The 22,317-nt window shown below is 35.0% G+C and overlaps 1 pseudogene; it reads right to left on the bottom strand.

Annotated features, from left to right (window-relative positions):
- LOC149180975 (RNA polymerase II C-terminal domain phosphatase-like 3) overlaps positions 1-21,889 on the bottom strand; it is a 77,268-nt pseudogene extending 55,379 nt beyond the window's left edge.
- Positions 21,890-22,317: the final 428 nt, after the last annotated feature.

Here is a 22,317-nt window from a genome sequence, read left to right as displayed (position 1 = left end):
TCTATTTATCTTTTTTGTTGGTTTGTCATGTGCAATATTTTTAGTTTGTCTTTTCTTTCATGTGAATAAACCTTGTGTGTAAGTGTGTTTTGGGTTCCATTATGGTGGCCTTGGTGCAGGTGATATGGACAAACGTTCAAACCCTGAAACAATTTCCTCTAATTCTGGATGAAACTCTTCTTCAAACCCAACTGGAGTATCAATCATCTATTTCCAGACTGACTGTTTAATTAAACTTTCCCTTTTGGCCTATATCACCACTCTTTCCCCTTAATAACCCCAACCCTTTTATCAAGAACAATTTACACCACAGATCCTCTTTTCCTTTATCAGAGCTATAATTCCATGAGAATTATGAAATACACTATCGACGGGGTTTTTTAAATGGAATTAATGCAACTGTGAATAAAATACACTATCAGTGACCTCAAATGGCCATAATGTGATTATTCATGGAAATACACTATCGACGGGGTTTAATTGCCATAATTCTATTACGAATGAAAATACACTATCGTTGGGATTTCTCCAAAGGGATGCGTTAACATGCAATTGCACTATTGGCAGGGTTTTTATCTCATAAAATGGAATAACACTAACGGCAGTCACTATTGGCAGTTGCACATGGAACATGACAATAACATAACGGCCCTTTCCCGATGCGATAACACTGTAGTGTTATCGGTAATTGCAATGGGGTTTTCAATGTTCCAATGCCAGGCTCCTCTGCTTGCAATGCAATAAGCTTCATGGACCCGATAGGTTATCAAAGCCTCTCTATGGTATTTCAGATCCGAATGTATCGCTACTTCGGATTTCAGCGGTTCCAAATGTCGGCCCCTCTCCACTAAAACATTGCGATGCAATGACGTTTATGGACCCAACTTGGATATCAACCACACTTGATAAGATTTCAAGTCTGGATTCTCAATTCAGACTAAGTTTTCCATGATTTCTTAGTGTAAACCCGAATTTTGCCTGCGGGACTAAATGATGTGTATAAAGGAAACAGAGTACGCCGATTTGAAGGGAACACACTCAAACAGACTACAATCAAAATATTAATTGGAAACAAAGGCCAAACCTCTGTTGTGAAGATTTAAAAGAAACCGCTGCATGAAGCCAAAATACGCATAAACACCAGATTTGATAGACAAGCATAAGTTCAGATGCACAGAAGGGTTTCGGAGATCTCAATGTCTTCAGGATCGACCAATATACAGAGATGTCTGCTCTTTTATTCAGCAATAAGAGATAAAAAAATTTAGTCAAAATCCCTTTACAATAGCATCAAAATTACATATATACTGCTCCGTTTTAGCAACCAGATCCTGAAATAAAGGCTTAAATTTATTGTAACTATCAGTTTTGCGAGACATCCTCCTCGAGAACCTCCACTATGCTAACTAATCCTATATGTTCAATCAGGTATTCTCCTCGAGAACCTCCACTACAACTTAACTATTTAACATTTATTACATCATGATTTATTCCTAGATTCTATCTCCATGCTTAACTAGAAAAACATGGAAATTGATGGCTAAAGGATCCCACTCCTTTGCTTGTAGCTTTTTTTTGTATTTTTGGAATAAGTTTGAAGTTTTTCCCTCCAAGTCTCATGTTCCTGCATCAGACTCCTGAGGACAAAATTCTTCATAGGCTCCTGTCCATGAGCTTTTCTACAGAACTACCGAGCTTCTGTAGCATGTTTTCTGTTACCCAAGTAGCTTTAGCAGTTGGTTGATCCTTCTATTTGACCAAATACTGAAAGTATTCCTGTCCTCTAGTTTTCTTAAACACTTTCTTGTCCAAAATCCTTTTTGGCTATAATTCTTTTGTTGTACGTAACTCTTTTACCCAGTCAATTTCTTGTGTCTCCTGATCTTGTGCTGTATCATCTACATTTTCACCTTCATACTTGTATAGGTCAGCAACATTGAAAACTAGAGATATTCCAACATCAGGGGGTAACTCAATTTCATATTCATTTGCAGAAAAATTCCTTAATACTCTGCATGGTCCAATTTTCTTGAACTTCAATTTATTATACTCCATCTTTGGAAATATTTCCTTTCTTAAATGTGCTAAAACCAAATCTCCAGCTTCAAAGTTCACCTCTCTTCTTCTCATGTCTTCTCTGGTTTTGTACTTGATGTTGCTATCCTGTAGCTGTTGTTTTACTTGCTCATGTATTGCTTGCATTTCTGAAGCAAAATCTTCTCCCTCTGCACTTCTCATCTCATCTTTTCCCAAGTTTCTTAACTCGGATACTCCTCTTGGATGCATTCCATAACCAATATGGAATGGAATTTGTCCTGTACTCCTGTTAGGTGAGTCATTATATGCATATTTGACTTGTGACAACACTTGATCCCACTGTTTTGGATTTTCTGCAGTAAGATTCCTTAAAAGATTTCCCAAACTCTTGTTCACAACTTCAGTTTGTCCATCAGTTTGTGGATGATAGGCAGAACTGAAACTCAGTTTACTTCCTAAATTCTTCCATAATGTCCTCTAGAAATGTCCAACAAATTTGGAATCTCTGTCTGAGACAATACTCTTAGGCAACCCATGCAATCTTAATATCTCCTTGAAAAACTAATTAGCAATGTGAGTAGCATCACTAGTTTTATAACATGGAATAAAATGTGCCATTTTTGAAAATCTATCCACTACAACAAAAATTGAATCATTTCCTCTTTAAGTCTTTGGTAAGCCAAAAACGAAATCCATACTTACCATATCCCAAGGCCTATCTGGAATTGGTAATGGAACATACAAACCTGTGTTTTGGCTTCTTCCCTTTGCATATTAATAGATTTTGCAAGTTTTCACATATTTTTCCACTTCAGATCTCATTTTCGACTAGAAATAAAATCTGTTCAACTGTTCATAAGTCTTCTCTATACCAAAATGTCCTACAAGTCCACCACTATGTTTCTCTTTGATTAAATTCTCCCTCATAGAATAGTTTGGTATGCACAATTGATTTCTCTTAAACAACAGTCCATCTTGTAATAAATAATAATCCAACCATTTATTCCTATCCATCAAAACATGATTCTTACAAGCTTTAGATGCCTCTTTAAAATCTGGATCTGTTTGATATAATTCTTTAAGAAAATAAGAACCTAACACTTGAATTTGATTCTGTTGAAGTAATACATTTCTCCTACTTAAGGCATCTACAATTTTGTTTCATTGGCCATTTATGTGATTCAAGACAAAATGGAAACCTTGAAGATACTCTACCCATTTAGCATGTTTCTGGCTAAACTTTGGCTGCTGCATAATATACTGTAGTGCATGGTAATCTAAATAATGTATGAACTCATTTGACATTAAATAATGTCTCCACTTCTTTAATGACTGCACAACTGCATAGAACTCTTTAATATAAGAAGAATACTTCTTCTTTGAATCATTCATATTTTCACTAAAATAAGCTATAGGTCTATCTTCTTGACTTAAAACACCTCCAATATCTTCCCCGTTGGTATCACACTTCACTTGGAAAGGCTTACTAAAATCAAGTAGAACCAAAATAGGTGTTTCAGTGATTTTCTTATTCAATAGCTAAAAATTCTTTTCTGCTTCAGCAGTCCATCTAAATGGATGTTTATCCTTTTTTATGGTCTCAATAATGGGAGCATTTATCTTACTAAAATTCTTTATGAACTTCCTATAAAAAATAGCAAGACAATGGAAACTTCTTACCTCAAAAACAATTTTAGGTGAATGCCACTCCATGATTGCCTTGATCTTCTCTAGATCTATCTTCAGCCCTTCATCAAAAATAACAAAACCCAAATACACTAACTCCTCTTTCATGAGTGAACATTTCTTTAAATTCAACAAAAATTTCTCTTGTTGTAACCTTTGTAAGACATAATTCAGATGTCTCATGTGCTCCTCCTTAGACCTTCTATAAACTAATATATCGTCCAGATATACTATTACAAATTTACCAATAAATTCTTTAAGAACTTCATTCATGAGTCTCATAAATGTACTTGGTGCATTTAACAACCCAAAAGGCATTACACTCCACTCATACAATCACTCATTTGTCTTAAAGGCAGTTTTCCACTCATCCCCATCTCTTATCCTTATCTGATGATACCCACTCTTAAGATCTAGCTTTGTAAAATACTTTTCTCCACTCAAACAATCCATCAAATCTTCAATTCTAGGTAAAGAAAATCTTTACCTAATTGTGATTTTATTGATGGCTCTTTATTTGTACAAATTCTCCAGCCTCGATCTTTCTTTGGACTCAACAGTATTGGTACTGCACAAGGACTCAATCTTTCTTTGATTAGTCATTTTTCAAGTAGTTCCTGAACCTGCTTCCTAACCTCTTCATTTTCTATAGGAGTCATTCTGTAAGATGCTTTGTTAGGTAGATTTGCTCTAGGAATCAAATCTATATGATGGCTAATTCTTCTAATGGGTGGTAACTCATTAGACGAATCATCAACAATGATATCACAATAGTTGTCCAACATTTCTTGAATTTCAATAGGTAAATTAGAAATTTTAATAGAAGTCATTATTACCTTGGGCTTTCAAATTACAGCAAAATTTACCTCATTCTCTTCAATCTGTTGCAAGTATTCCTTTCCTCCCAGTAATAGAGTTTTTGGATCAATCTTCTTTCCTGATGCATCTTCTTCTCCCATAGGTAGCAATGTATGATTGATACCATCTTTACCAAACTTTTTGGTGTTTATTTTCCCATCATACGTAGCTCCTCTGTCATATTTCCAAGGTCTTCCAAGAAATATGTGACACACATCCATTGGCATCACATCACATACAATTTTTTCCTTATATTTTCCCAACTGAAACTCCACTTCACACTATTCATTCACTAAAAACTGATGTCCCTTTTGTAACCATGACACCTTATAAGGTGTTGGATGTTTCATTGTCTTCAACTTCAATTTCTCCACCACTTCTGTAGAGACCAAATTATCAGTGGTGCCACTATCAATGATCGTCTAACAACATTTCTCTTGAACCTTACACACTATTTTGAACAAAGTCTTTCTTTGTGATGGTTCAATTATCTCCTTTGCTGGCTCGAGAAAAACCTTATTGACTACCAAAGATTCTCCTCTCTCTGGTATATTTTCTTCTTCTATCACTGCTGTCACTGTCGCTTCTCCCTCAACTTGAGCAACAATTACATTCCTCTGACTTGTTCTCGTATTCTCTGCGCACTCGAAAGCTCTATGTCCCAGTTTGTTACATCTGTAACATCTTACTTCTCTTCCTCTGCCTTTGCCTCCTCTTCCTCTAGAAAAACTCCCTCTGCCACTTGCATTGCCTCTTGTGGTTGCATGCTGGGTTGAGCTGTTGTTAGCTCCATCTTTAGGTGTTGTATATCTTCCTCTACCACCTTGACTTCCCCTTCCTCAGAAAGTACCTCTCCCTTTGGCAGACTACTTCTTCATGAATTTTTCTTCAGCTTTTAGTATCATCTGATAAGCTTCCTCTACTATTTTAGGAGACAATATACTTATCTCATCTTGAATGTCCATCCTAAGACCATTCACATATCTAGCCACCTTCTCATCTGTATCCTGAGTTTGTCTAGCACTTATGCTTACCTTACAAAATTCCTCTGTATATTCTCTCACTGTCATAGACCTCTATCTAAGATTTTGCATCTGTATGAACAATGCTTTCTGATAATTACTTGGTAGAAAATTACCTCTTAGCTTTCCTACCACCCTATTCCGATTTCCAATTGATTGCTTGCCAAGACTCTTTCTTTCTGCCTGCACTCTATCCCACAAAAGTGTTGCATGTCCTTTTAGCTTGGTGATAGCAAACTTTACTTTCTTCTCATATTCAGTTTCTTCATGGTCAAAGAATTTCTCCATGCCATTAACCCAATCTGTCAATTCTTCTGGATTCAATCCTTCTTCATATATTGAAACCTAAGTCTTCAGCATAGCTATGGATCTCAACACTGACTTGAGGAATCTCATCTCAGGAGTAACTGCTACAATTTCCTCCTCTCCTTCAGCTTCAACCTTAGGCTCACTAACATCTCCATCATCTATATTTCTCCCCGCTATTAATGCTTCCATTCTAACCTACATCTGTTGCACAGCTTCCATCACTTCAGCATTTTCAACTGGGCGACCTCTTCCACCATGTCCTCGTACTCTTTTAACTTTGAAATCCATATTAGGTCTCCTTCTGTTGCTTATGAGATTAAATTCAGTGTCAAAAGGTTGCTCTGATACCACTAATGGTGGCCTGGGTGCAGGCAATATGGAAAAACATTCAAACCCTAAAACAATTTCCTCTAATTTTGGCTGAAACTCTTCTTCAATCCCAACTGGAGTATCAGTCATCTATTTCTAGACTGGCTGTTTAATTAAACTTTCCCTTTAGGCTGCTATCACCACTCTTTCGCCTTGATCACCCCAACCCTTGTTATCGGGAATAATTTACACCACAGAGCCTTTTTTCCTCTATCGGAGCCGTAATTCCATGAGAATTATGAAATACACTATCGGCGAGGTTTCTTTAATGGAATTAATACAATTGTGCATAAAATACACTACTGGTGGCTTCAAATGGCCATAATGTGATTATTCATGGAAATACACTATCAGTGGGGTTTAATTGCCATAGTGCTATTATGCATGAAAATACACTATCGGTGGGCTTTTTCCAAAGGGATGCATTAACATGCAATTGCACTATCGGCGGGGTTTTTATCCCATAAAATGGAATAACACTATCGGCGATTGCTATCAGTAGTTCCACATGGAACGGGACAATAACATAACAACCCTTTCCCAATGCGATAACACTATAGTGTTATCGACAATCGCAATCGGGGTTTTCAATGTTCCAATGCCAGGCTCCTCTGCTTGCGATGCAATAAGCTTCGTGGACCCGATAGGTTATCAAACCCTCTCTATAGTATTTTGGATCCGAATGTATTGCTACTTCGGATTTCGGCTGTTCCAAAGGTAAGTCCCTCTCCACTCAAGCACTGTGATGCGATGGCGTTTACGGACCCGACTTGGATATCAACCACACTTGATACGATTTCAAGTCCAGATTCACAATTCGGACTAAGTTTTCCATGATTTCTTAGTGTAAACCTAAATTTCACCTGCAGGACTAAATTATGCATATAAAGGAAACAGAGTACACCGATTTGAAGGGAACACACTCAAACATACTTCAATCAAAATGTTAATTGGAAACAAAGGTTGAACCGTTGTTGTGAAGATTTATAAGAAATCGCTGCATGAAGCCAAAATACGCACAAACACCAGATTTAATAGACAAGCATAAGTTCAGATGCACAGAAGTGTTTCAGAGATCTCAATGTCTCTGGGATCGACCAATACATAGAGATGTCTGTTCTTTTCTTCAGTGATATGAGATAAACAGATTCGGTCAAAATCCCTTTATAATAGCATCAAAATTACATATATACTGGTTTGTTTTAACAACCAGTTCCTAAAATAGAGGCTTAAATTTATTCTAACTATCAGTTCTGCGAGACATCCTCCTTGAGAACCTCCACTATGCTAAATAATCCTATCTGTTCAGCAAGGTATTCTCCTCGAGAACCTCCACTACATCTTAACTATTTAAAATTTATTACATCATGATTTATTCCTAGATTCTATCTCTATGCTTAACTAGAAAAACATGGAAATTGATGGCTAAAGGATCCCATTCCTTTGATTGTAGGTTTTTTTGTATTTTTGGAATAAGTTTGAAGTTTTTCCCTCCAAGTCTCATGCTCCTGCATGACATTGTATCTAGAAGAATTGAAAGGGGATTTGTGACACAAATTTTTTTGGCTAACCTTTAGTTATTATTCCTTGCCTTGGTTCATACCTTTTGGTCGATGATGTTTTGATGGAAAATATGATCCTTATGTATAGAGAGATTTTTGTGAAATAATGACACACATATCTATTCTAGGAGACTCATTTCTATGCTCAGTTATTTATGTTTCAATGTTTTCCACGCTGATCCAATTAAATAGAGAAGCAAAAGGGGAAAATATTAATGATCAAACTCATATTAGAGGTTTTATATATGATTTTATGAAGGAACAACCTCTTATGGTCTAAGTAAGTCAGGATCCCTTTTCCACCCCATGAAATAAATAAGTGCTGAAGCATTCCTATAAAATAATTGAATAAAGGATGAAAGAAGAGAAAGACTTCCTGTGCAAGGGGGTGAAGCAATTAAGTTTGATGGTGTATTGTCAGAGCTCATACAAATTGAAGCAATTCTTGTGTTCCTATAGTAACTCTGTCGAGGTATTGTCTAGGCCTACTAGTAGTGGAGCAAAACTAAAGATGAAAAATCATACTCTGAATAACTTAAGCTTGCAAATTACGTTACCCTTATCCTAAATCAAAACATTGTAATATGGTTGGTCTTATGATTTTGTTCAACTGAGAAGGAGATGAAGGGAACTATGTCTATAAATGAGGTAAGTGGGGAAGCCAGAATAATTAGCGTGATGAATCAATACTTCATAACAAACTAGACCTTGGATGAAAGTTGTAACCAAGGAAGAGAAGAGAGAGTTCAATTAGTGTGTCACCAAGTGGTTTTGCTGCTACAACACCCTCCAAAATTTTGGCTTACATCCACTTTCGGAACCTACTTTGACTTTAGATGGTGTTGTTTCTAGTAGTAAGACTCATACCATGTGTTATTTCTAAGTGTTCTAGCCGCTTTTCGAAGAAAACCAAAGTGCAATCTTTTGGCATGGTAAATGTTGCATATCTCATAAATGTAGTTTTGGTTCATTTCAAGGGGTAAATTTGGTGATAGTAAGTTCTCTTTATCATTTATACATGTATTATAATCATCCCCAAATTTTGAAGTGTTGTCTCACAAGTGTCGCCATTGCTGTTGCAAAGTGTATCTTTAGTGTCACACTTGGGGAAAATTGTCACATTATCATCGTGTTGATGGAATTATGTTGTTCACATGTTCTAAGTGATCAATGTTGTGTCATAAATTGATCTAAGTGTGTGATCATGCTCAAGTTTTTTCCTTGTTCACTTTGACTTCACTAACCTACACTTAGCCAAATCCAGAAATGTTACCTCCAAAGCAACTCGGCCTCACTCAGCCTCCCTAAATTATGCACTGTGCAATCTCCATCCTCAAGCTCAGACCTTCTCTCTTGGAACTATGCAATGCACAAATCTTCCCTCCTAGAACTGCGCACTCTATATTTTTTAGTGCTCATCGATAACCCTTGAGCTTAAAAACTACATAAACCTCATTTCTAGTCACCTTCTTCTACACACTGCATAATATTAAGCATCAATACTCTATTATGTCTCCTTGAATTACAAAATTGTGAAATCCCTATGCCTTTGTCTTTCCAGAACTGTGTAGTGGGAAACATCAAGCCTCAATCCTCAATATCTCCTCCCTCAATCCTTCAACTGCATAGTTACCTTTGCTTGGCCACCCTAAACTACCCACTACACAATCTCAAGCCTCAGTCCTAGCCCCTAACCCTTCTCGCTGTGCAACTAAGCAATCCTTGAGCCAGTCTCCTAGCTAACATTTAGTTCCAACTTAGTCAATGGTTTTTTGTGAGCCACGTTAGACTATGGGTTTATTAAAATGATGTCATCTTGCCATGAGTGGATTTAATTTGTAGGAATTATATCATGTTTTCAACATTCCGCAAGGTGTACTCACTTGTTCATTCGAAATTACATGTATATTACTCTCTTGTGCTGACCATCATAGCCAAGGAAAATCTCTAAGAACATATGGCATTCAGGCCTTATTTCCAGAAGGGCTCCCCCACCAAATGGTGTGAATTCTAACTGGGAATTTTCATCAAGGATACCCCCTTGCATGTTGGCGATATGTAGCACCATCAAAAGATATGTATAAGATTCTAATCACATGATTGATTAGTTTGTGGTATGAATGGAACCGAAGGGAAAGTTCTCGCCAAAACACTATGCATCTTATACCGGAGGAGCATCATGCTGCGAAATTGAGAAATAGAGAAAACCAAAGTATAGTGGAGGCTCTTTTCACCTGAGGAAGCCACTTGGGAAATGGTTGATTCAGTGAGGGCAACATATCCTTTTTTGTTTTCTGGTTGAAGAAAATATATAAAAATTTGTAAATACTATATAGAGTTATACATATAAAGCTGCACAAAATAATATGTTTTGGTTTTAATTATGTTTTTTATGTTACATGTGGATAGAGAACCCAAGGGAAAACGTTCCTCCAAGGGGGATGTGTTTGTGACAACCCTACTCAATTGCACTCATGTATGTAATGTAAATATTTTTACTAAAAATAAATGGGTTTAGTAATGAGACACAGATTTCAAAGACTGGGTAAGTTACTTGTTGGGAAAATTTTAAATTGTTCCTTACAACAAGAAAAAAAGCTAAGTTGGTACATAATAGCTAATACCTACACAAATATGGAAAATGTGGATTTTCTTATCAACTGTGCTTTTACATCATTGGAAAATAAAACTATGACATGAAATTTTAAAGAGTAAGAAAAGGGTGACTTGCTAGCTGGTACAGTGTGTTGGCCATCCACTACAAAAAATCAAACAAAATTTAACAACCTAGGAATAAACAACCAAGTGACATTCTCCTCATTGGATGACACGATTTAGTTGGGAGGAGTCATTATATGAAAGGAGAAAATCCTAAAAACAAGCAAAATATCAATAGACGGTTGGGGAGAAAACAAAGAAACCAAGAAGAGAAAAATTTGAATTGGTTGGGATAACACATGAGTAAGAGGAAAAGATAGTCGCTTGATTTTCAAAGAGAGCATAAAGAACAAGAGGAGAGTCAAATTACTAAAGGCATAAAACAAAGAAAGAAGCTTCAAACTACAAAAAGGAAAACTAAACATCAAACTGCAAGGGACAAGTAGTCAAAGAGGAGAATAGTTGAAAGCTAAAGAGAGTAGAACATAGAGGAAACGAAGTGGAAAATTTAGGAAACACTAGTAGAAAAATAACTTTTGGTTGGAAGAAGTGAGGAAGAAATCTCTCTAGTTGAGGAAGTAATTACCTCTCAAGTACCCATGATGATATGGTGGAGATAGTGTTTCTAAAAAATCCCTGAGGGATAGGGTGGAGTAATTATTCTTGGAAAAACTCAAATATTTTTTAAGGATTCCTTGTTATATATTTTACTTTTTTGTGGTTCTTGAGTGCCCAAGTTGGGTGGAAGCCACAATGTTGAACTTGGAAGTGGATACAAAAGGTCTCTAGACTCCTTGTGCACCTTGTTCTTTGTAGCTCAACTGGTGGGTGGAGGTGAAGGAATCTCTAGAGTCTTTGGTGTAGCTAATACCTATGTTTAAATCCCTGAGAAAAAGATCCCTTAGTCCATGGAATCTAGCTCGAGGGTGATAGATGCAAACGAGGACTAGTTGTAGTGGTGTATGTTTGGGTGGAGAGTCATAGTCCTAAAATGCACCATGTTATATCAATATTAGATAAAATGCACCATGTTATATCAATTTCCCCCTCTGATCTTTGATCATCTTTCCATTCTCAATATCCAAATGCACCTCCCCCCCCCCCCCCCAACTTCCGATATCTACTAGGCTTTGATATTTTAGACCCGATATGCATATTAGCAATGGTCTAATCAGAATATCACATCTGCCTATATATTAGAACTTTTAAATGGTAACATTCATAAAACCCCTGATAATTCATTCACCTCTGATATTTGGACCCAATACAATTTTAAAAAATGTGAAATCACATTCGCTCCATATTGGAGCCTCCCAAAATCGATGTTTTTTGTTTACGTACATTATACAAATTTTTGATGGCCTTACCTCTGATACCACTCACCTCTTGCCACTTGTATCATCCTCTGGCCAGTGTTATAGCCACTAAATTTAAAAATTCCGCTTAGTTATAAAGTTGGCCATATAAATGATGGTTTAGGGATTGGTATCGTGTCTGCTCTGTAACAACCATATATCATAATATTTTCTGTGTGACTATGTTTAAACCTCCAATATACATTTCTCTGATGCCTATCATTGCTTGCCATTCGTTACCTCTAGGGCGACATTGTATTATTAAAAGAAAATTCATGATATATATTGATTTCGGTTTTAATGAGAGTTTGTTCAAAGTTTGCTTTACTCTGTTTTTAGTATATAATGGCTAATTTTGATTTTATTTTTTACAGAGGGCTTCTGACATATGGCTGAAAATGAAAATGATCTAATGAAATTCCTTCATGCAACAAATGAATCATTTATTAGCAGATAGCTGTTGAAAACCACCAGGTTAATTTGAACATTGCGGAGACTAAATTGGGGAATTCATTCTTAACTATCCTATTGGTTTTTTGTCAGATCCCAATCATAGAAATCATTCCGTTTAATTGTATTTTTAATAACTCTATTGTTTAGATATTTGGGGAAATGGTTATTATTTATAAATCATTTTTAAAACCCATCATTTGGCTAAGTTAGGGAGGATTTGAGTCCAGGATAAGAGGGAGAATAATACTTGAGCTGATAGCCTTTTTGTAGAGGGAGCTTTGTCTCATTTTCACTACTATAGTGGGATTGAAGTCTTCTTTGCATACAATAAATTGAGTTTGCTGTTGAGGTTTATGTAACTTGATTCATATTTATAATAATATGTATTTCAATAATTGTTTCCATAGCACTGCCATTCGCATCTGTTATTGTAAATAAATGCTTCAGATTTCAAATAAATTTATGTTGTATGAGTATATTGGTTTGGCTTTATCACTATTATTAAATTTTATCTGATATGCCCATTTAAAATATGATCAATCTATCTTGTAGGATTAATCAGAAATATGCCTTGAAAAATTTGAAATCATATAAGAATAGACTTTTATTTCTTTAGGCTAGTTAGCTATCTAACGATTTAAAGTTATAGATGTACTTCTTTTCTACATATCATTTTATTAGAACTATTTCAGTATTATGGCATGGATCTTTTGTTTCTTATGCATATCTTTATTAGGAGTTGGAGTTATTTGTAGTTAAGTGTCTTCTAACTATTTATTAGGCATTTAGTTGTTTATATCTACTTTAACAAGGATTAGATATTGTGAATTATTTCCTTGATCTATTTCCTTTATCTCATTTCAATTCCAACATGCTTCTTTTCCCTTCCTTTAGCTTTCTCTTGATTGAGAGAAAGACTACTCTTTCTTTTAATTGAGATAGGTCTAGGATAAGTGTATCTTATATTATATTTTTCATTCTAGTTTTAATTCCTGCATCCCAAAAGTTCCATCATGAAGGGGCAATCTTTAGAGTGGCTTGGCTAAGCCCCAGATCAGATTGAGGATCACTTTCTTACCTGATCAGCAAGAGGGATGATTTGATGTCTCTTATCTATTGGTAAGTGAAAGTCATACTTTAAGCTAGTGGAGATCGAGATAAGGTAACTGGACCTAATTTAACCAATCGGAACCACCATTTCAATGGAAAAGGAGCTACTATAATTTCCTGACTGGGTGGTCTCCCTTATAAAGTTGTAGACAGAGAATTTCAAACCTTCAACATTTTTTACTGCTAGAAGGAGGGCCTAATGGTTTGTTGTCTTTTGGAGGTTTTGTATTTTAATTTTTTTTTAATCATAATGGCTCCTCTTAAACTTCCCATTTCGAGTTGTGCCTCTGGATGTGCATCTGCCAATAATCTACTAGAAATAGTAATACACTTGTCAAAGGTAAATTTTAGCAGTAAGAAGCATTTTTCTGCATTTAATCATGCCTTAGAGTTCATTCAAAAGTTTTCAAATTCTAATTTCATGATATTGATGAAGGTATTTTATGTAGGATTTTGACTTGTACATTCTAAGGAGAAGCCATAAGTTGGTGTCGAAATATTTTAGTTGCCTCTATTCACAATTGGGATCAATTTATCACAATGTTCCTTTATAAATTTGATGGTTATGATTATGAACAGGTATATGATGAATTCGAAGATTTACAAAGATTTGAAAATGAATCTCTCTTAGATTTTTCCATTAGATTTCGATTAATTTTCTTGAGATTCAAAGGTGAAGATAAACCTTTAGAAATTGAGTTGATTGTTTGGTTTGAGTATATTTGTTCTCTTCCTCCCATTTCAAATCCATATCATACAATTGCAATCTTAGATGACTCTCCTTCAACTTCTAGTAATATTATGAAAAAAAATTGATATAGAGGTGCATATTAATCATGATGAAGTGGCCTCATCCATGTATGATAAATTCTTAAATTTAGTACACTCCTCTTACAGTATTAATGATAATAATGCTAATGAAATATTTTCAAAAACCTTGCAATAATTTGATAATCAACTGCAAGAAGATAACAAAAATAATCTTGAAGGACCATCTCCCATGAAATCTGAAAATCACTATGAATTAAATTCAGAAAAATAGATTATAAATCAACAAATACAAGAATAAATTGAAGTTTCCAACAATATGCAATCTGTTATACAAATTTTTGAAATGGATCATGTTGATCAAAAGACAAATTCAAGGTAGCCAAACTGTCTTCAAGAAAGCATTAGTAGAAAAATGAATGATCATAAATCTAAAATTTGTAATGAAGAAAATGAACAAGAATTCACAAATAGAGATATATTTAAATTCATTGCTTTTGATTATCATTTTCACCTCTATCCTGATATTTTTGCTGATAGAAATGTCTTTGTTTTAATGTTGTTCCATAAAACAAAGAGACTGATATAAATGAATTTCCTATTAGTTTTTATGAATATAGAGAGACAAGAATTGATCTTTCTTATGACATTAATGAACATGTGCTCAATATTCCTTCTTGTTATGATACTTTGGATAGGAATGAAGAGAATTATGGAGAATGTTGTGAAGTTATTTATGATGATGTTGTAGCAGCTGCAACACCCTCCAAAATTTTGGCCTGCATCCAAATTTAGAGCCTCCCTTGAGTTTTTACTCGATCTTTGTGCTTGGTTGACGGGCGCTGACCCAGGTTCAATGTTAATTAGCCAAGAAAATCCCTACACTACTGGCCCTTTCAGTATCAATCCGCAGAGCGTGGACTTAAGTCTCACTCGAAGCAGAATGGGGGGATGTAGGGACCAATTTTCTGCACACAAAGATGGTACTGATGTCGTTTTATGGCCCAAACCTTCCTTCACACAGGTCGATAAAATTTTTAGGGCTTATTGATATACTTATCTTAGACATCCTATAGACCTCTGCGAAGGTCTATGACTATCCTTCGCATACCTTGGATAGGTGAATTAGACACTTACGCACCTCTGTAATTACTCTTACTTCTGTATTTACCCAGATTAGCTTAATTATCTAATAAATTCAACATGCATTAAGGTGATCTCCATGTAAACATATATTCTTACTTGCATTCATATAAAAAAGCAAAACATATTGATTTTCACATCAATAAAACATAAACCTAGTATTCATCATGACATAATCACATACATTTATGACATAAGTAAAATAGATCATAGATAGATAATTCCAGAATAATTCTCTTTATTGATGCTTTAGATCTTCTTTACAGACTCTAACTACTCTGTGCACATAGCTGCAGGGGTCCATGCACTCAATCGCAGACTTCTACCTTAGGCCTCTATGCACAAAGTTGCAAAGCCTCTTTCCTAGGGTAAGACTTTTCGCTCTTAGCTCTCACAGACCCATTACATTCATCAATGACTCAAACATACCAAGAATTGAACTACCTTAGACTCTTCTAAGACTTCCCTTTCTATATAATCCCATGGTCCACAGACCATGGGTAGATCTCCTAAAGCTAACATGACTTACATAAATGAAGGGAAGAAACCATTTATGACCCTTTACATCTTCATGCTCTGTGACCATAAAATGCAGAGAATTTACACCTTTTACACAAAAACTTGGGATTTTCTACCCAAAACTTGGGCTTTTAACACTAAAAATGACTATAAGGGACTCGTTTCCAACAGGCCCCCAACATAAATATGGTGACTCGCCTTCGAGTCAAGATTCTGGCGTGGAGATCTTGTCGCGAAGACCTCCCAGCTCCACTTGTACCACTACCACTTTGGTGTCACATCGCATTGCTGCTTGCTTAACGTACTCCACCAGTTGCTTTGTTGTTGGTCCCATGCTATCTGCCTTGACTTGTTGTTGTGTTTCTTGCAGTCTACCCAATTTTCCCTCAATGGTGGCAGTGAGCACATAGGCATCATCCATCCAAGGCCCCAATCTCGCCTTTAGTATTGCCTCTCTTCATTGTGTTGCGTCCACCTGTTCCTTTAATCCCTATGCTTCCTGAAGCTTGGCCAACCTCTGTGTGATGACGACAGTGCATGTCGTCACTCTAACCTCAGTGTAATACTTCTATAATTTCCTCACATATTTTTCTAATCTCTGCAATTTGAGATCTTCTGGCAGACTGGTAAATACCTCCAGTGACTGCTCAAAGAGTGCAGTGCAATTTGTTACCGCATCATCTACTGCAACAACTACATCCTTGACAGTTGGCTCGCGCTACTTTCTGACCTCTGGTGGAGTTCAAGGCTAGGCCTTCAACTCAAGCTCTGTGATCTTAAGGTTCAGCTCAAACTGAACCTTGGCCAGCTCTATCTTGGCATCGCGCACACATATAGCGAGCTTCCGAATTTTGGCCTCTACTGGCACTTCTTCTTGGATATGAAGCTCCGGAATGGTTTTGCCACTAGTACAAAATGGCGAATTAATTACTAAAAAATTGACTAAAGTTTGCATATAAATGACCATTTTTCAGTCGGTGACCAATAATAGCTAATTTACACTATCTTATAACATGACTAACTTTTAGTCATATTTAACTTAGTCATTAATTGGTTGTCCCAATTTTATCATTTAGTAGTATATTTAGTCATAAATTTTGTCATTAATTTAGTCATAAATTTAGTCATAAATTTAGTCATTGATTTAGTCATTAATTGCCACAATTAATGACCAAATACACAACAAAATATACTACTACATGATCACCTAAGAAAACCAATTAATGACCAAAGAAATATGACTAAAATATTGGTCGCGTTATAAGATACTGTAAATTAGCTACTAATAGTCATATATATGCAAATTTTAGTCATCGTTGGAAACCAATTAATGACCAAAGAAATATGACTAAATTTTGGTTGTGTTATAAGATACTGTAAATTAGCTACTAATAGTTATATATATGCAAAATTTAGTCACCATTTGTAATCACAAATTTATCATTTACAATAGTCATTTATCTTTTTTAGTAGTTCCATATTCATCATATAAATGACTTATTTAGTAGTTTATATTCATTTCATTTACATTCATTAATAATCATTATAAACAACTAATTTAGTCATCGTATATTCATTTTATTTGTGTTCATCATTAATCAATATAAACTACTAATTTAGTAGTTTTAGATTGATTTTATATATTCATTATTAATCAACATAAATTATTTAGTATTATTTTGTAACTAAATTTTAAAAAAATTGTCATACAATGTGCATGTTCATCTAATATGATAACACAAAATCACATATGTTAATTACAACACTAAATAATATCAATTATAACTATAAATAACTTCAACCACAAATTATACTATATGAAATTTCAAGTATTACAATATGAGTTTCCAACTTAATATTGGTTGGACTAGAATTTACAATTGAAATATTGTTTCATCACTTTGAAACATTATCATTGTTTTTCCAAAGCATGGCAAATGAATTCACCAACTCTAAAGGCTTGACCATTAGTTTGTATGTGTGTGTCTCATGCAGGATATTGGATTTGAGGGTATCACTAGACTGGTTCTCTTCTTTCTCTCTTTTTGTATTTGTCACTCCAGTGTTATTAGTCTCCTCTTTCTTCAATTTCTGCTTCGATATCGTGTGCAAGAAGGGTCATACTCTTGTTTTCTTCCATATTTCATAGCTCCAATGACTGCAATCAAACATAATAAATATTAACAAATCACATATCTCTATCACAACATTTATCATTACCAACTCTTACAAGGAAAAATTCCACATTAAATAAGTAATAGTTTTGAAGTCAAATATTGAATGTTACTAACCTGATAGCATCCATTTACCAAAAGTTACCAACTCTTACAAGGGAAAAAACCCATATTAAATAAGTAATATTTTTGAAGTCAAATACAAAATGTGACTACTTGATAGCATCCAATTACAAAAAATTTTGGATAGCTTGGATGAAAGCCACATGAATGGAATTTATTTCCACTACAAATCAGTTCATGTACACATTTACCACATTTTCTAGCATGAAAAACCACACCCTGACATAATCCTCACTTACAACTACAAAATATTCTCCACTTGTATCTCAACAAATTGAGTGTATAGGCTTTGTATTCCTCTAAAATAATAAATATATTAAATATACCAATCATTTTCAAGCATTTCTTTATCTAAATCTGATAAATGTTTACAGCCACTCAAAATATTTCTAGAAAATATTTTAAAAATTAGAAGATATGGGCATCACATGTGGAAACTATAGATACCTTGAGTAAACCAATTTAAGAAAAAATAAGAGAATCAACAAACTCTGAAGCTTCATCCAATATTACTTAAAATTTTAGTGTACATAACAAAAGAATAAATGTGAATGCAAGATAACACAAAACATACCTGTAAAGAATGCAAATTGTACCTCCACCTGGGAAGATGAATTTCTCCCCTTCTTTCCTCAACCAATGTTGATTTCGTTTTCCTTTATTCATCATTCATTGACCGATCTATGATTCTAAGTGATGATGCACCCTCTAGATTCAATATACCTTTAGAAAGATGCACACCATAAGTGTTTTGATACATCATCCACACGCTAATTAGTTACTAAAAACATGGGATAGTTGGTGCATTGTCAAACTAAGTTAGTCATGATGTTAGAGTAATGCATGAATCAATATTAAATGGTTGGAAAAAGGAATTTGTATGATTTCAATATTTTTCTTACACCCACCTTCGTTGTGTACACTGTAAAGTAAAGATTTGAGTTTTCAAGTGCTCAATCAAACTAAGCCTGTATTTTCAACTGATAATATTCAACACGAAAATATGTGTACATGAAATTTCAAAAATAAAATAAACACTAAATGGCACTAGAGATACACTCTTATAGCTACCTGTCTTCAAATGGAATATATGGAACCCAATTCATTTGTGTTTCCTTCATTGGTACTACTGTCTCACCTTCCATTTGAATAGACTTAATTCCAATTTTATCATAAGGTGGAAATGAGGATGTAACCTATTCAGAGACATGTCATGCTTCTCTAAAAACAAATTCTAATTTTACACCCTCTTCCAATGTATCTGACCAAATGCACCCACTTGATTTTTTTCTTTCATATTCATTTACATCCTGAAAAATATCAGTTTCAAAAACCAAGAGAGCCCTAATATTGTTGGGTGTGAAGCATGATTATTTAGAGGTCTTTGTTTTCAGCCAGATGTATACCCTAGGAATATTGTACACCCCTCCACGCGGGGGGGTGGTGTGCAGGGGTGCGGGGGGGACTTGTCCCCCTCGCAGGGGTTCGGGGGCCAGCCGTCCCCCAGCGGGGGTTTGGGGGGCAGCATCCCCAAAGCTAAAAACAGATGTAAAATTGCCTTGTAAAAGTATAGTAATTTCTAGTCAATCTAGGCTGTTCATTAGGTGGATGATCTAATAGTAGAATTTATTTTTAGTTTAGGGTTTTTTGCCCTAGAAGGCAACCCCTCTCTTTGTATGAGGGCATTATATTGAGGCTGGGTAATAGATGTGTATTCTCAGAGTGAGAAATAGAGAGGTGAGACTGTGAGAGAAAACAAAGGATATTACAGTGAATCTGCTGTAGGTTGTGTCTCTTCATTTTGCTGGATAATAGAAAGGAAGGACTGGCTATTCGAGGTCGACGTAGCCCAATCTAGGTGAACCACGTATATCTATGTCTCTCTGGTTTTATCTGTTTGTGTTTTTCCGCATATTATATATCTTGCATTTCTCTGTCATATTAATTTTTCTAACAAATATCTCTAGATCATAACACACATCCATATTTTCCACAAACCATAGGAATTAATACTCTTACAATTAGACCACTAGTTTTAATAGATATTTTTTCTTCTTTCCATTCTTCATGCACATAAAGTGATATTCTATTAGTTGGTAAACAACCATGAATATTCAAAGACCAACATTACCTAGTAAATGATTTTTCATTTCTAATCTTAGTATTCTTTTGACAAAAGGTAAAATGCATACCTTGTTAGTCCTAGGGGAAAGGGCTACACCATGATACACTTTTTCATCAATTTATGTTGTGCATACCGCACCGAATTGGTCATCCATATGCCACAAAGGGTGAAGATGTGGCTATGCTTCTCTAAATGGAAAATCCCTATTGAAAACCACTTTACAATTTTTTTAAACTTTTTGTTGCTCAGTTACAAGAAATTACAAGACATCCACTTCATGCAACTGTTTATTGGAGAAACAATTGTGGTAAATTATCTCAATCACATATGTTCAAATTGAATGGTATATGCATTAAAAATGCAACAATACAATGTCAACTCAAGAAATATCTCTAAATTTTGTGTCATGAACACAATGTGTGTTATATTTTAATTTTTAGCATCTCACAACTAAAGAAGATGTCAGTGTTCCATCCTTTTGCTTCTTATCAATGTATACTTCTAACAATGAGAACCCTAGAAATCCAAATTGGCACCTACCACAGGGAAAATGGATGTATATATGCATGGGAGTCTCTCAGTTTTAGGAACAATAACATATATCTTTAACCACCACTTTTGAAAGGAAAAAATTAACAACTAGAAGGTCTTGATTGGACACTAAAAATGAATTGAAATGAACTTACCTTTCGACCAGAATTAAAATATATCTATGATGAGGCCAAACCCTTGCAGAAGTATTGATAATTACTACTCCATATTCCATTCCAAAAGCACCATCTAGATCTTTACTTTTGGGTAGCCTATCATATCCATCTAAATCAGCCTCATCACCCTTCAAAATAACATGCTGTGCAAATAAAGCTCTTGTGGGATCGAGTACTTTGGCCATCTCTATGGCATAAACTTTATTGCCCATTGTCTACACATGTTGTTCATACAACATTCTTTCTTGGAACATAAATGATCAAAGAATGAATTAGATGAAATAAGGAATAGATCCATCTACTGGCATGCATAAAAGTTTCCAATTCCACATTGTAAATTGAATGATGCATGTAAGAACTACAGTTTGCAAAGACATTAATAGTTAAATCCAAATTATAGTAACCTTGTCCAAAACATTTTAGATGTTAGGCCAAAATTTAGTCCATGCTGCCATATAAGGAAAGAAAAAAATATATTGTTGACATTTCCCTTGGTCTTTCTCCTCCTCCTTCCTTAGAATTTCCTCATGCACATGATCTATTTCAATAAATTGTTGGACAAAAAAAATCATGAATTAGCAACATTTATATACTCATATTACCATGAATCAGTTCATTTAATTCACATCGTCTTTTCATAGGAATCACTAGAATTATAACAATATGGATTATATTTAATGAAACCTTAGCTAAATTTAGAAGTGTTTGATTATGGCTCAAAACAAGGCAATGTTTCTTGGCACTAAACATCTTATTTTTTTCATCAATTCTCCATGTTGTTCCTACTAGATTGCGACTCATTTCTCTTCAGTTGGCTCTTCCAAGAGATGATCCACATCAACCCAAGGATTCAAATGGTTTTGTGTGAAGTGGTAGTTTGATCTGATAAACTCTACGAGGGGTATAACCATGCTAGAATTCTTGGGAAGTGTTATGTCTTGTGTAGTATCTTCTTTTCAAAATTTAGAAGATTCAATGAATTCTTGATCCATGTCAATGGGGTCAATTTCTCTAATTGATTGCCCAAAAAACATCTTTGATGATAGAACTCATAATGTTTTCATGTTAGAAATTTTTAGCATTTCAGCAATTCTTGCAAGGCTTTCCATGAAATTATGTTCAATATTAGCCAAATACGGAACCTGTTACAAATTTGGACCCATATTTGTAGTTGTTGGTCCTAAAGCCGTACATATCTACCTTATCACTAGGATAAAATGTTTACCTATCCCACTCAAGTTCACATTATCACTACCTGAATTCATGTGAAGAATATGACAAGGATCATGAGGTTTCATCTGAGGCTTCCCAGAGTCTCCAACCTATACAATCAACAAAT

The sequence above is a fragment of the Pinus tabuliformis genome, chromosome 3_2 (genome assembly GCF_031772625.1).
Source record: "Pinus tabuliformis cultivar Carrire ecotype Pingquan chromosome 3_2, CPIR1, whole genome shotgun sequence".
Lineage (NCBI taxonomy): Eukaryota > Viridiplantae > Streptophyta > Pinopsida > Pinales > Pinaceae > Pinus > Pinus tabuliformis.
This window is presented reverse-complemented; position numbering and strand designations above follow the sequence as displayed.